The sequence below is a fragment of the Castor canadensis genome, chromosome 4 (assembly GCF_047511655.1).
Source record: "Castor canadensis chromosome 4, mCasCan1.hap1v2, whole genome shotgun sequence".
Lineage (NCBI taxonomy): Eukaryota > Metazoa > Chordata > Mammalia > Rodentia > Castoridae > Castor > Castor canadensis.
The window spans coordinates 73,392,337-73,406,495 of record NC_133389.1 but is presented as its reverse complement, the minus strand read 5'-3'; the positions used below and the strand labels follow the sequence as shown (position 1 = coordinate 73,406,495).

General features: G+C 42.8%; 1 long non-coding RNA gene across 2 annotated transcripts in view; it reads left to right on the top strand.

Annotated features, from left to right (window-relative positions):
- Window positions 1-5,364: 5,364 nt before the first annotated feature.
- The window catches only part of LOC141422543 (uncharacterized), a 46,219-nt gene continuing 37,424 nt past the window's right edge, over window positions 5,365-14,159 (top strand). Inside the window, exon 1 of one of the 2 annotated variants that reach the window (XR_012447161.1) lies at window positions 5,365-5,492. This is a non-coding gene — a long non-coding RNA (uncharacterized lncRNA). Of the gene's footprint in view, window positions 5,493-11,965; window positions 12,038-14,159 lie in introns of those variants that run through there. The other variant, XR_012447162.1, reaches the window with a different exon arrangement.

Below are 14,159 nucleotides of genomic sequence, written 5' to 3'. Positions count from 1 at the left end.
TTATTTGTCCATAAAAAGGAATGAGGGATAGAGGTGTGGCTCAAGTTGTAGAGTACCTGCTTTGCAAGTGTGAAGCCATGAGTTCAAACTTCAGTTCTACCAAAATAAGTAAATAAATAGATAAGTAAAATATTGATACATGCAACATGGATGAGTCTTGGAAATATTGTGTTAGCTGAAGGAAAATGATCACAAAATATCACGAATTGTTTGATTCCAGTAATATGAAATGTTCATAATAGACAAATCCATAGACACAGAAAATAGTTTGTGGCTGTCAGTGGCTGGGTGAAGAGAGAGGATGGGATTGCTTTTAGGGGAGATGACAATATTCTAATTAGTTAAATCACCACAAAGAAATGATAAATGATTGAGGAAGTATTTACGTTGTACAGTGTGGACATTTATCAACACACCACATAGTACCCCAGAAATATGTACATTTTAATATGCCAATTCAGAAAATAAACTTGAAAACAAAAACTGAAGTTAGAACAAATGACTGAGGGGTGCACAGCTCTGTGGATAGAATAAAAACCTTTTATTAAAATAGCGAGTTTTTGAAGAGAACACCCACAGAGTGGGAGAAAATATTTGCCAACTATACATCAGACAAAGGACTGATAACCAGAATATACAGGGAACTTAAAAAACTAAATTCTCCCAAAACTAATGAACCAATAAAGAAATGGGCATGTGAACTAAACAGAACTTTCTCAAAAGAAGAAATTCAAATGGCCAGAAAACACATGAAAAAATGCTCACCATCTCTAGCAATAAAGGAAATGCAAATTAAAACCACACTAAGATTCCACCTCACCCCTGTTAGAATAGCCATCATCAGCAACACCACCAACAACAGGTGTTGGCGAGGATGCGGGGAAAAAGGAACCCTCTTACACTGTTGGTGGGAATGTAGACTAGTACAACCACTCTGGAAAAAAATTTGGAGGCTACTTAAAAAGCTGGACATCGATCTACCATTTGATCCAGCAATACCACTCTTGGGGATATACCCAAAAGACTGTTACTCCAGAGGCACCTGCACATCCATGTTTATTGTGGCACTATTCACAATAGCCAAGTTATGGAAACAGCCAAGATGCCCCAGCACTGACGAATGGATTAAGAAAATGTGGTATCTATACACAATGGAATTTTATGCAGCCATGAAGAAGAACGAAATGTTATCATTCGCTGGTAAATGGATGGAATTGGAGAACATCATTCTGAGTGAGGTTAGCCTGGCCCAAAAGACCAAAAATTGTATGTTCTCCCTCATACGTGGACATTAGATCAAGGGCAAACACAACAAGGGGATTGGACTATGAGCACATGATAAAAGCGAGAGCACACAAGGGAGGGGTGAGGATAGGTAAGACACCTAAAAAACTAGCTAGCATTTGTTGCCCTTAACGCAGAGAAACTAAAGCAGATACCTTAAAACAACTGAGGCCAATAGGAAAAGGGGAACAGGTACTAGAGAAAAGGTGAGATCAAAAAGAATTAACCTAGAAGGTAACACCCACGCACAGGAAATCAATGTGAGTCAATGCCCTTTATAGCTATCCTTATCTCAACCAGCAAAACCCCTTGTTCCTTCCTATTATTGCTTATACTCTCTCTACAACAAAATTAGAAATAAGGGCAAAAAAGTTTCTGCTGGGTACTGGGGGGGGGGAGAGGGAGGGGGCGGAGTGGGTGGTAAGGGAGGGAGTGGGGGCAGGGGGGAGAAATGAACCAAGCCTTGTATGCACATATGAATAATAAAAGAAAAATGAAAAAAAAATAAATAAATAAAATAGCGAGTTTTATGGTGTGTTAGTTATATGTCAATAAAGCTGCTTTAAGTAAAACTGGCTCAGTGCAGCAGCCTAGAAGGGCAGGTGCTCCATGCGGCCTGTGCACAGACCTCTTGCTGAGTCAAACATCCTCTCTGAGCAACCGGGAAGTCAGCAGGTCACATGTCAGCATAGTGTGACAGTTGGGTGATGAAACTCCTCACCAGCAGGACTTGTTTGTTTTTGGTTTACAGCCCCATATAATAAACAGGCTCCAGGTGGCTGGAGGTGGCTGCTCAGCAGTCAGGGTGGCAGTAATCACTGCGGCCTCCCCAGTCTGCGGGATCCTAAGAGTGACTCTCGGATTGGCAGCTAGGGCCCATTTCCTGTGGTTTCAGCCTCTGTGTACCTCTGCTGGTCTTTAATCACCCACTTTCTGACTGACATGTGCCCATACATGAAGCCTGTAACTTCCCCTTTCAGGAGAAACTGAGGATCCAGCATGCAGGAGAAATCCTCTGTGCAGGAGAATGCACGTGCAGAAGCCAGCTCGGCATGAGGAAGAGAGAGTGCATTGCGAAGGCTCACCTCCTCAGTGCCCAGACACTGGTCACGGGCTCAAGTGACAATTATTCTCCTTGGTTACTTAACACAGGCAGAGTCAGTCCAGACCTCCTGTGAATTCCGGTGGTGCCAAGTAGGGACTAGACCATCTCTGTGACTGCATGATCCTCTGGTGTGTTCCTGGGCTGGAGATAGGGCCTGGAACTGCAGTACTGGACTGCAGTACTGGGTTGGAGCATGACTCTGACTTGAGTCTCCAAAACCTCTCTCAGCTAGGTGCTGGTGGCTCACGCCTGTAATCCTAGCTACTCAGGAGGCAGAAATCAGGAGAATCACAGTTTGAAGCCAATCTGGGCAAATAGTTCGTGAGACTCTATCTCGAAAAACCCTAGCACAAAAAACTAGGCCGATGGAGTGGCTCAGGATGAAGGCCTGAGTTCAAGCCCCAGTACTACAAAAACAAAACAAAACAAAAACAAAAGCAAACAAACATACAAAAACATCTCTCAGCCTGAAAGGGGGACAAGCGCAGTGGTTTGCAGGGCGTTGTTAAGGGAGAATGTACTCTGTGCTCTGCACCAGACACAGAAACCGTGTGCAATACAAGAGGTAGTGGTAGTTATTCCCAGTCAGAATTTCCATAAAACATATGGTTTTATTCTCATTATCATCTACTCTCAAGTTCCATCTTCTCTACTGCCAAGCTCAGTGTGTAGAGAAGATCAGAGGGCTGGCACTGCTCCGTGGCTTCAGTGACAGCTGGGTTGCTTTTGTGCTACTGGATGTAAAGTGCCTCCCAGAATCCACAGGAGCACACCCTCCCTCAGCACTAGCCTGTTCCGCCCACCAGGGTGTTGCCCTTCCTTCATTACTCAAGTGTGTGCTGTGCTCAGATAGCTCAAGGGATCTGTGAAAAAGGGCAGATAGCTACTTATGATACATCCTCCCTGACACCCCAACCCTGAGTCCCCCTGTTCCAGCTATCATTACCTAGCAGCCTGAGGATGGCAGGAATTTGAGGAGATTGCTTGGGTACATTGTGGCTTCCACCAAGCCAGAAAGGCCAGTTCCCATGTTATTGTATTGATGGAGGGAAAAGAAAAAATGCATGGGCACAGTGCGAGGAATCCCCTCTGAGGATGAATCGGGTCCCCTAGTTGTGCCTCAAGTTTGGAAAGAGTTGGGCTCATCGTGGTGAGTGGAGTGGCTTAAGGGACAGCAGGCTGCCAGAGCCACTGGCAGAAAAGGATGCACTTGGCATCCCTGGCTGGATGCTTCTGCTTCTGTTGGGGGGAGGTATAGCACTGGGAGCTTGTATTCACCGACTCACTTAATATACTGGGTTAATTCTCCAGGTTAGGGTCAGCAAGCTTTTTTTGAAAACAGCCAGAGAGTAAATATTGTAGGTTTATTCAGGCCATATTATCTGTGTGACAAATACTGGACTCTGCTGTTGTAACATGAAGGCATTTGTAGACAGTGTTAATGAGTGTACAAGTCTGTGTTCCAATGAAGTTTTAATTTGGAAAACTCCAAAATTCAAGTTTTATAACTTTACATGTCATGAATTGATTCTTTTGATGTTTTTCAACAATTTATAATATAAAAACCATTCTTAACTTGTGGACAACACAAAAAAGAGTGGTCTGAAAAACAGACTGTCTTAAGGAGTTTGTTAAGTCTAGTACCCATGCATTCAGATGGTTCTTCTGTTAACGTCCTGCTCAGGATGTCCAGGTGAGGCTGACACAGCGACTCCTAACCAGCTCCTCTGTGATTCTAGTGCTGCTGGCCCAAGCCTGTGCAGTCAGAATCATGAAGGCTGGTGGAAGTCACTGCAAGGGTCTGAGCAGGTGACATGCTGGAGGTTCACTGCCATGGGAGTGGAAAGCTCACCAATTGCCACACCAGGGTCCAGGGCATAGCAGAAGATTCTTGAAGCACAGCAGTTTGGAAAGACTCAAGGGGAGGGGCAGAGAGAGAAATGTGTGAGAGGAAGGATGGAGGGACTAACAGAGCTTGTCTGGAGCAAGAATGCCTTGTGAGGCTGGGGACATGGGAGCAGTAGGGAGAGCAAGTTTGAAGCACAGACACTGAGTTGGAGCTAGGACATGTTGAATACAAAGGACCCCATGAGATGGCCTTGAATGCCGTGACAAGAACCTGGGGTTTATATTATGGATCAAATTTTTTGTTCTTTGAAACAGGGTCTCACTATGTAGCTCAGGCTGGCCTCCAATTGCAATCCTCCTGATCTCCACCTCCCCAGTGGCTGGGATTACAGGCATGTACCACCATGCCCGGTTGGAGTATTCTTAAAGTTGGGCAATGGTGTACCCGATCAGGAGATGGCAGCCACATGGGAAAATGATCACTGCTCTCATCCTGTGTCCCCTGGGGGAGGCTGGACTTGTCCTTGGCAGATTCAGTTCTCCTTTAACTTCTGCTTTACAGAAGCTTAGCCTGGTTCCCAAATGTACTCCCTAGGAGCGAGGACCATAGGAGCCAGAGTCTGAGCCCCACCATGCCATGACTGGACTGGCCTGCACTGTGTTAGTCCTCCCTATCATGGGCCGTGCCCACCCTTCTCCCAATGGCTGCCCCATAAAGGAACCAGCGTGGCACAGGCCCACTTATTTCAGGGCCCAGTTTGAGGAAATGTCTCCCAACCTGCTTGGTTAATGAGATATTTAAATGCAAAGTCAATGTGGTACAGACCTTTAAGTGAGATTGGGGTGGTTGAAATGCTCTAAATAGCTTGAAACCACGGCTGGTTTAACTAAGTTACACTGCAGAAGACAGTGATCAAACTGGTGAGAGCAGCTAAAAAGATGCATGCCGTAGTTTGCAACTGGTGTCTCCCAAAGGCCTATATGATAGAGGCGTGGTCCTCATCTTGGCACTGTTGAGAGGGGGTAGAAACTTTAGGAAGTGGAGCCTAGTGGGAGGCTTAGGTGATCAGAAGCATTCTCTCTCTCTCTCTCTCTCTCTTGCTCTCCCCCTCTCCCTCTCCCTCTCCCTCTCCCTCTCTCTCCTTCCTGGTTATGAGCTTGCTGTACTCATGCTGTCACTGTGACGTCTTACCGTGTCTCACCACAGGCCTGAAAGCAACAGGGATGATCAGCATCGACTGAAACCTCCAAAACTGTGAGCCATAATAAACCTCTCTCTCTTGTTTTTAATAAGTTAACTGTCTCAGGTATTTTATTTGAGTAATGAAAAGCTAACTAACACACTGGAGAAATACAAAATTGTAAGCCTCAAATACTATGATTCTGCCTGGGTTAAAGCACAGGTCCTAGCCACCATTTTTTTAAAACAAAAGAACCTGACAGAGTTAAACTTGACAACTTAAGTGCTTTGGGAAATGCTGTCTTAGTCTAATAGGATTTTTAGAACAAAATACAACAGATTGGTTAGCTTAAACAACAGAAATTTATTTACTCACAATTATGGAAACTGGAAGTCCAGGATCAAGGTATGGAACTCTCTCCCTGGCTTAAGATGACCATCTTCTGTCGAGTCCTCATCTACCTCTCCTTTGTGTATGCCCACCCCTGGTGTTTCTTCCTCTTCTGTATGGACACCCATGCTACTGGTCCCACCTTATGACCTCATTTAACCTTAAGTACACCCTTACAGGTCTGAATCTCCAAATGCAATCACATTAGGAGCTAGCATTTTAACCTATGAACTTTGAGTGACGCAATTCAGTCCATAACACCAGCCCTTTGTGATAGAATAAGAAGACTGGAATGTGGGCTGGTTACAATGAAGGCATAAGAGATGTAAGGGAGGGGGTGGGGTCAGGGGGGAGAAATGACCCAAGCATTGTATGTGCATATGAATAATAAAACAATAAAAATTTAAAAAAAGAGATATAAGGGAATCCTTTAAATGTTTTATTTTATCTTATTCAATAAAGTCTTACTTATATAAGTCAGGCACTGTTTTAAGAAATTTACAAATATTAGTTCATGGGTGAAGGGCCTATTTAGAACAATTTTAATGTTTTTTTTTATTTTATTCCCATAAGGTTGATAAATTGGCTATGTGGTTTGCTATAAAGGATGAGAGAGTCCTTGGTAATAATGATCACTGTTGCATTTGAACTCAGATCCCATGACCTCAGACACTATATGATTGTTACAAGAGAATGCATTTTTCAGAGTGTTTGCTATAGAGAATGACATCAACTCGCTCAAGTTATGGTCTATATTTGTCACAGGAAATTGAATCTGCTCACCAGCCATACTATAATTAACTTACTGGCTACCACCTAAGTATACTTGTTATAATTTATTCTCTCTGAATATAAACTACATAAAAACTCTTCTTTTAGGTTTTTCTTCCTGTCTCTCCCTTTTAAGTAACAATAAATTACATTTACATTTGTAAATACTCATTGAAAAACTGCAACCCTTTGTCCACTCTTCATTCTTCACATGTACAGAGACACACATGTCTCTGTCTCCTCCCTTCCTTCCTCCCTCCCTCCCTCGTCCCTCCCTGTGGCTGGGGATTGAACCTTGGGCTTTAGTGCCAGAGTGTTCAGCAAGTGCTCTACCACACTAAGCTATATCCCAATCCCCTTCTGTCTTCTTCTACCAAAGTCCTGATGCCTGGTTCTTCCCCTATTTTCTTGCAACTTTCAACTCCTCACCACTGCAGAAGCACATGTGTCATCATGGCTGTGGCCTCAGCCCACTCTGGTCAGGTCCTCCTGCTAATGTAATCAGCATCTCATCTGTGCCTCTTTTCCTGCCCTCCTCAGCCTCTTTGTTTTTCTTCTTTTCTCTGTGCCTGATTCCCACCTGGGGAGCCCCTACCTGCCTTCTCTGACACGTTGATTTGCAGCCACCTGTGGGACTCTGACCAGCACCAATCAATGCACCTGGTTCCCATGCCTCACTCCAGATTGCCAATCCTACCTGTCCCTACTGTAAGTGTCTATGAGAGAGAGCAGTAAATAGGCAACACTTCAGAGTGAAGTTCCAGCAAGAAAGTGCAATGGAAGAATAGGAAGGAAAGAGAGAAAAAGAAGCAATGCAAAATATAAGAGGACTCACTCATTCTTTAAGAATTGGAAGATTGGTCATTCAAGTACAATGGCCAAGATTCTGTTGAAGAAATTAAAAAATAGAATGTATAATTTTATTTTAAAATGTCAAGTTTTAGGCTACAATGGGAATTATATCCTTTGCAACAAAAGATATAACAAAAGAGTCTCTATTTGAAAAAATGTTCAGGATAGTGCATAGATTTTGAAAAAAAATTAATCCTGGCGATGGAGAGCTGGCTGCAGATCTTATGTACAGTCATGGACCGTGCTGTAAGCAGGTGTCTGATCCTCAGTGATGGCTTCGGGCCTGGCAGGCAGTAGAAATGCCAGCTCAGGACAGCACCTTGCTTAGGTCACCAACTTACGTTATAAATAAGACCTTTGGGGACAGCTTCAGTCCTTATAGGCCCTTTCATCTATCCCATAACACTGTGAGCTAACGAGCATTATAGGCTTTAGATTTTCAAAGAGCCCTGGCTGTTTTCTTCTCAATGTCACCATCCACTAAGAGGTGAGCAAGCTCCTTATCTGCCCAACCACAAGAGGGGATGTGTGTCAATGTCACCAACCACCAAGCACACAAATCACTCACTGCCCACCTACTAACTATAATGTGACTGTTAGGGTCTGAACTGTGCCCCCTAACCCAAATTCATATGTAGGCACCTATCTCCAGTACTTTGGAATATGGTATGTTTGGAGAGAGGGTCTTCAGAGAGGTGACGAAGGCAAAAGTGAAGTCATTAGGGTTAGCCCAAGTTTAGTATGACTGGCGTCCTTATATGTAAATGATATTTGAACACAGATACACAGGGATGCACATACACAGATGAAAGTTCATGTAAGGATGTAACCAGAAGATAGCCATCTGCAAGCCAAGGAGGGAGGAGGCTTCAAGAGAAACTGCCCCTGATGACAACTACATCTTGGACTTCCAGTTCCCAAATGCCTGTGGTTTAAGCACCAGGTCTGTTTTGTTATGGCAGCCTGAGTAGATAAGATAGCCACCCCGAATTTGGCCAAGAAGCAGACAGAAGCCATTGGAAATAAATTATTTTTCTCAGAAAACAGGTATAATCCGGCAGAAAAGGAAAAAGATCCCTCAGCAATAAATGTGACTGGCAGACCTCAAACAGGCTATCTTTTGAAGACAACTGGGGTCCTTTTTGACCAACCTAGCTGAGCAGATGGTGATAGAGGAGGAGGTGTGCTAACAAGCTCAGCTGAGAGCCTGCCTGCACTTTTTGGCAGCCTCCCATTCCACAATCACTTAGCCCATCTAATGTGCCCTTTGCCAGTGTGATATTACAGTATAGCACACATATCTGCAATGAGGAGAGGCAAGCTGTGGCAGTAGAGGGTTGTTTTCTGTTGTCATATTTAAACTGGGTACAGTGGCTCATACCTATAGTCCCAGCTTTTCAGAAGGCTGAGGCAGAAAGACTTCTCGAGCTTAGGAGTTTGAGAACAGCTTGGGCAACATATCAAGACCCAATACACACACACACACACACACACACACACACACACACACACACTTTTTTATTTTAGAAATTTTAGATTTACAGAAAAGTTGCCAGAAAAAAGTTTACAAAGTAGTACAGAGGGCTTGAATATGCTCTCTACACTGTTTACCCTCTTGCTAATATCACTGTGGTACATTTGTCTTGACTGTACATCAGCAGTAACTGAATTCCATGCTCCACTCAGATTGTTTCATTAATGTCTTTTTCCTGTTCCACAATCTCCTCCAACACATTCCTTTACATTTAGTTGTTCTGCCTCCTTATTCTCTTCTAGGCTGTGACATGTTCTCAGACACTTGGTGATCTTCACAATTTTCAGAAGTACCAGCCAGACATCTTACAGCATGCCCTTAAATTTGGATTGGTCTTGTGTTTTTCTTGTAGTTATACTGGGCTGGGAGATTGAGGAGGAGGGAACACGGAGGTGGGGAGCCCTTCTTTCCATGTCATGCCAAGGGCACCTTCTTATCCACATACCTCATTCCTGTTGATCTTGACTTTGACCTTGACCATCTGGCTAAGATACTCTGCCAGTTTTATTTTAGGGGAAAAAACCCTGCTTTTTTTACCCCCTTTCCATGTTGTAGTCATTAAGCAGAACCCACACATTCTTTGGGCTCTATGTCAATACCATATTATTTATTTTGTTGCTGAGACTGTCTGTCCCCACTTTGAGCATTGGAAGCTCTTTCAGTTGACTCTTATGTCCCTTTGACAAATTCTCACCATCGTGTGTGTGCACACTTGTGTGTGGAAGCATGCTCTTCATTTCTATTGTTATAATATGCCACAGGCTCATCTTCTGTATTCTCTCTGTAGTTCTAGAATCAGTCATTTCCCCAAAGAGCCTGATTCTTTTTTTTGTTTTTAATTGGGGAAAGGTATAAGAAGACAAGATCTGAGGACTGGATGTGCTCATTGCTACAGGGTGCCATTGTTTCTAGCAGAGCCAAAGAATATGTGTGTGCACACTGACTTCTATATACTCATATCTGTAGCTATGCATTTATGTGATCATCAGCACATACCTACATTAAGCTAAACATGAATTTGTACTGATGTTTCTGACTAACTCAGTACCAGGTTCATCTTAGCTTTCCTTTCTTACATATCTGTAACCTTCACCTCCAACCATGATAAACCTGACTCTCACCATCCACCTTCCACCACCCTTGTCATGCTTGTTCAATCTCAGTGTACGTGTATAATTAGTGCAGAATTGTCCTGTGCCCCCACGGGAACATTACCTTGCATGATTACCATTCTTCCTATTGGTTAAGGTGTGTTTCGTGGTCCAGGTATCCGTCTGTTTGTGGACGCTCCATGTGTTCTTGTGTATTATGGTGATACCAGGTGGACTATTCTGTAACTGCGAACTAGCTCCGTCGATTGATAGTGCTGTTCATCTCATCGATATCCTTAACGATTTTCTGCCTATTTGGTCTACCAGTTATTGACAGGGAAGTGTTGTTGTCTTCAGTGTGTTTGGTAATTCCCTCTGGCTTCTCTCAGTTCTTTCCACACATACTTTTGAGCTCTAAAATTAGATGTTTATCTTCTTAAGATTGTTCCATCTTCTTGGAACATTAACTTCTTTATGCTTATGTAATTGTCCTTTTATCCCTTATGATTGTCCTTCTTCTACAGTCAACTTTGTCTGAAATCAGTGTAGCCACTCTATGTTCTTCTATCTGGTGTTAACATGGCTTATTTTTCTCTGCATTTTACTCTTAGTGGGTATATTTCAAGTAAGTAGATGGGTCTTAAATTAAACCTTATTATTTCTTTTATTTGTTGTTCACATTGTGAGAATCAACTAATGTCAGGTCTTTTCTGTTAAAGGAGTTAATGTATAGTATATTATCATTGTACAGATGTCAGCTTAACTTTCCTGAATTGTTGCCTAGGTGCCTTGTGAGATGTCACTTAACTCTGTAAATTCCTGTTTTAAACAAAGGGCTGTTCTCCTTAGCTGAGCAAGTTCCTACTATCCCCAGGTGCCCAAGTTTCAAAAACTGCTTGCTTAAGACAACTGTTGTTCAAGCAAATCTTTTCTCTCCCTGCTCCCAAGGTACCATGTTCCACATACCTCCTTTTCAAATTTGCCAATTGTGAAGATTGTGAACCCAAAACCTGTTCAGTCAGTGTGAGGCTCAGACTTGTATTATAAATAAAACCTGAGCAGACATCTCACCAGCATGCTTGCTAACTGGGCTCTGTCTGTAGCACACCCTTCTGCATAAGTAAATTTTGCCTTTCCTATTGACTTCTGTCTTGCATTGTCTCTCATGTAACATCCCAATATTCCAAATTCATTCTTAATACCACTTAAAGTAACTGTTGATATAGTTGGAGTAAAATCTGCCATTTTGCTAAGTGTATATATTTATCTTGTATTTTTATAGCTTTTCTCTTTCTCTGCCTTCTGTGGTTTTAAGTATCTTGTATGAATAAATTTTATTTCCATTTTAACATATCATTTCTAATCCTTAAAAATTTTGTGGGAGATGGAGACTGGGAGGATCACAATTTGAGGCCAATCTGGGAGTGGGGGAAATTAGTAAGATTTCCTTATCTGGAAAATAAGTCTGGTATGATTGTGTATATCTATAATTCCAGCTAAATGAAAGGCTGAGGTAGGAGGATCATGGGCTGAGGTTGGTCCCAGGCAAAAACATGAGACTCTATCTGGAAAATAAACTAAAGCAAAAAAGGAGGAGGACTTGGGGCATGACTTGAGTGGTAAGGAGCTTGCCTAGCAAGGACAAGGGCCCTGAGTTCAACACCCCCTCAGTTTTTTAATGATTGCTCTAGGATTTACATGATACATTTTGAAATTACCTAAGTCCACCTTCAAATGATATCATATGTTGACTGCAGCTACTTCCAATACTAGTTTTCTGTCACTGTGACCTACCTGAGAAAAACAACTGAAGGGAGAAAGGATTTATTTTGATTCACGGTTTTAGGGAATTCAGCTGTGGTCACCTGGTTCCTTGTTTCTGGGTCTATAGGGAGGCAGAACATCATGACAGCAAGAGCACGTGGCAGGGGCTGCTCACCTCATGGTGGACAGGAAGCACAGAAAGACAGGAAGGGCCCAGGTGAGATGCACCCCCATGGCACGCCCTCAGTGACCACTTCCTCTAGCCAGGCCCTACCACCTCCTAAATAACGCCACCAGCCAGGGAACCACACACCCAACATATGGCCTGTCGAGGCGGTTCCCAGTCAAACCATAGCACCCCATAACAGAGCGTGCTTGTTAGGGGAGCCCATGGAGTTTCTGTGACTCAGGCCAGCTCTCCCTGTGCTGTAGGCCCTCACACTGTGGCTGTTATTGCTTTAAGCAAACAGTACTTTTTAGATCAATTAGGAATAACAAAATAAAATAATATATTCTATCTTCCTTTATTCTTGTTTTCAGATGCTCTGCCTTTAAGTTGAAATGTTTGACCTATTTCAACATTTCTTTCATTGTTTTTTATGAGAAGTTCACCATAATTCTTGGACCTCTGTAGTTAAGGTGTCTACCCTTAGTAACCTCTGTGCTTATTTTCTAATTTTCTGTCTCTGAATTCTGCAGTTTGAATGTGATATATCCAGGGATGAGTAACTGTTTTAAGTAGACAGTTGAGCAGCACTAAGCACACTCACAGTGTTGTCAAGCCATGGCCACAGAACATTTCCAGAACTTTCCATAATCTCCAACAAAAACTCTGCACCTGTTAAAAAAGCACTCATTACTCTGTCCTTCCCAGCAGCCCCTATAACCTCTCTACTTTTTTTCCATCTCTATGTAGTTGTTTATCCTATGTACATCCTACAGTTGGAATCATATAATATTTGTTCTTCTATGTCTGGATTATTTCACTTAGCATAATGTTTTCAAGGTTCATCTGTGCTATAGCTTATGTCAGAATTTCATTCCATTTTAAGGCTGAATAATTTTCCATTGTATAGTTCTTTTGTTATTGTTTGCTTGTTTACTTGCTATTTTAAGACAGGGTCTTGCTGTGTAGCCCAGGCTGACTGGCCTAGAACTCACTATGTAGTTAAAGCTGTCCTCAAACATTCAATCCTACTACCTCAGACTCCTGAGTTCTGGGATTACAGGTGTGTGTCACCATACCCAGCCCGATTTATTTATTTTTCTTTAGGTGAGACAGGAAGGCTGTGGAGGACTAGAGTAGGGTGCAGTCCTTTCTTCAGTTGAAAGGAGATTTCAGATTGGGCGTCTTGCAAAGCCCACCCCCTTTGAGGGAGACTTTGTTAGGGAGACATTTCAGAGGGTTTCACAATGGCCCACCTTCTACCACCCTCATCAGATCCATGGGAGGAACCTTTCTGTGATCCTCACCCTGAGCACCTGGAGCGGTTCCTGTGGGTCCCCTTACTGCCTAGACCACAGCTTCCTACTCAGCCTGCAACATCTTGTCAAAATTTCTGTTCAAGGGCTCCTTCCAGCTCTTGGCATCTCCGGACTTGTGCTGCAGGTCATAGACTTGTCACCCATATTTCTCTGAATACATGAGAGGCCAAGTACTCTGGAATCTCCATTTTCTAATGGGCTAAGGAAAGTCAATGTTTTTCAGTTTTTCGACTTTTTTCTTGTTGATGGGGTGATGACTTCCAAGGAGATTATGTGTAATAACAACAACAAAACTCATTCCCAATGATGGACTGAGCAATATGCTTTCTGTGAGCATGGGGTCCAGGTGTCAACATCAGGATTTCAAGACAGTGGAGCAATGGAATAGGGCAGCAGCAGCCAGAAGCACTGCGTATTAAGAAGATATATCTTTTCATGGATAGAGGAAGTTTTTGCTTTTGCAATTTTCAAAAGGACAGAGAGAATTTTCGGAGAATAAAGGAGTGAGCTCAGAATTGTTTGTAGAGACAAAAATGGAAAATAACTTGAATATCCAATTACTTGGGAGTGTTTACATTAATTGCCACCTACTGAGACAGCCTTCAAGTTGTTCACAGAATACAGGGCTGCTAAGCTGAGCAGGAGATCTTTGGCAGTAAAAAAGGATGACATTCATATGTGTTTGTCATGGGCTTGGAAAGGGTCTGAAGACACACATGAGCATTTGTGAAGAAGAGGGAAGAGTGGGGTGCTGCACTTGGTATTGTTTGGATTGGTAGTACAGTCAACTGATTTCGTAACAGCACAGGGATAAAGGAGGAAGGATGGAAATTTGATTTTTGCTGTTTTCTCTT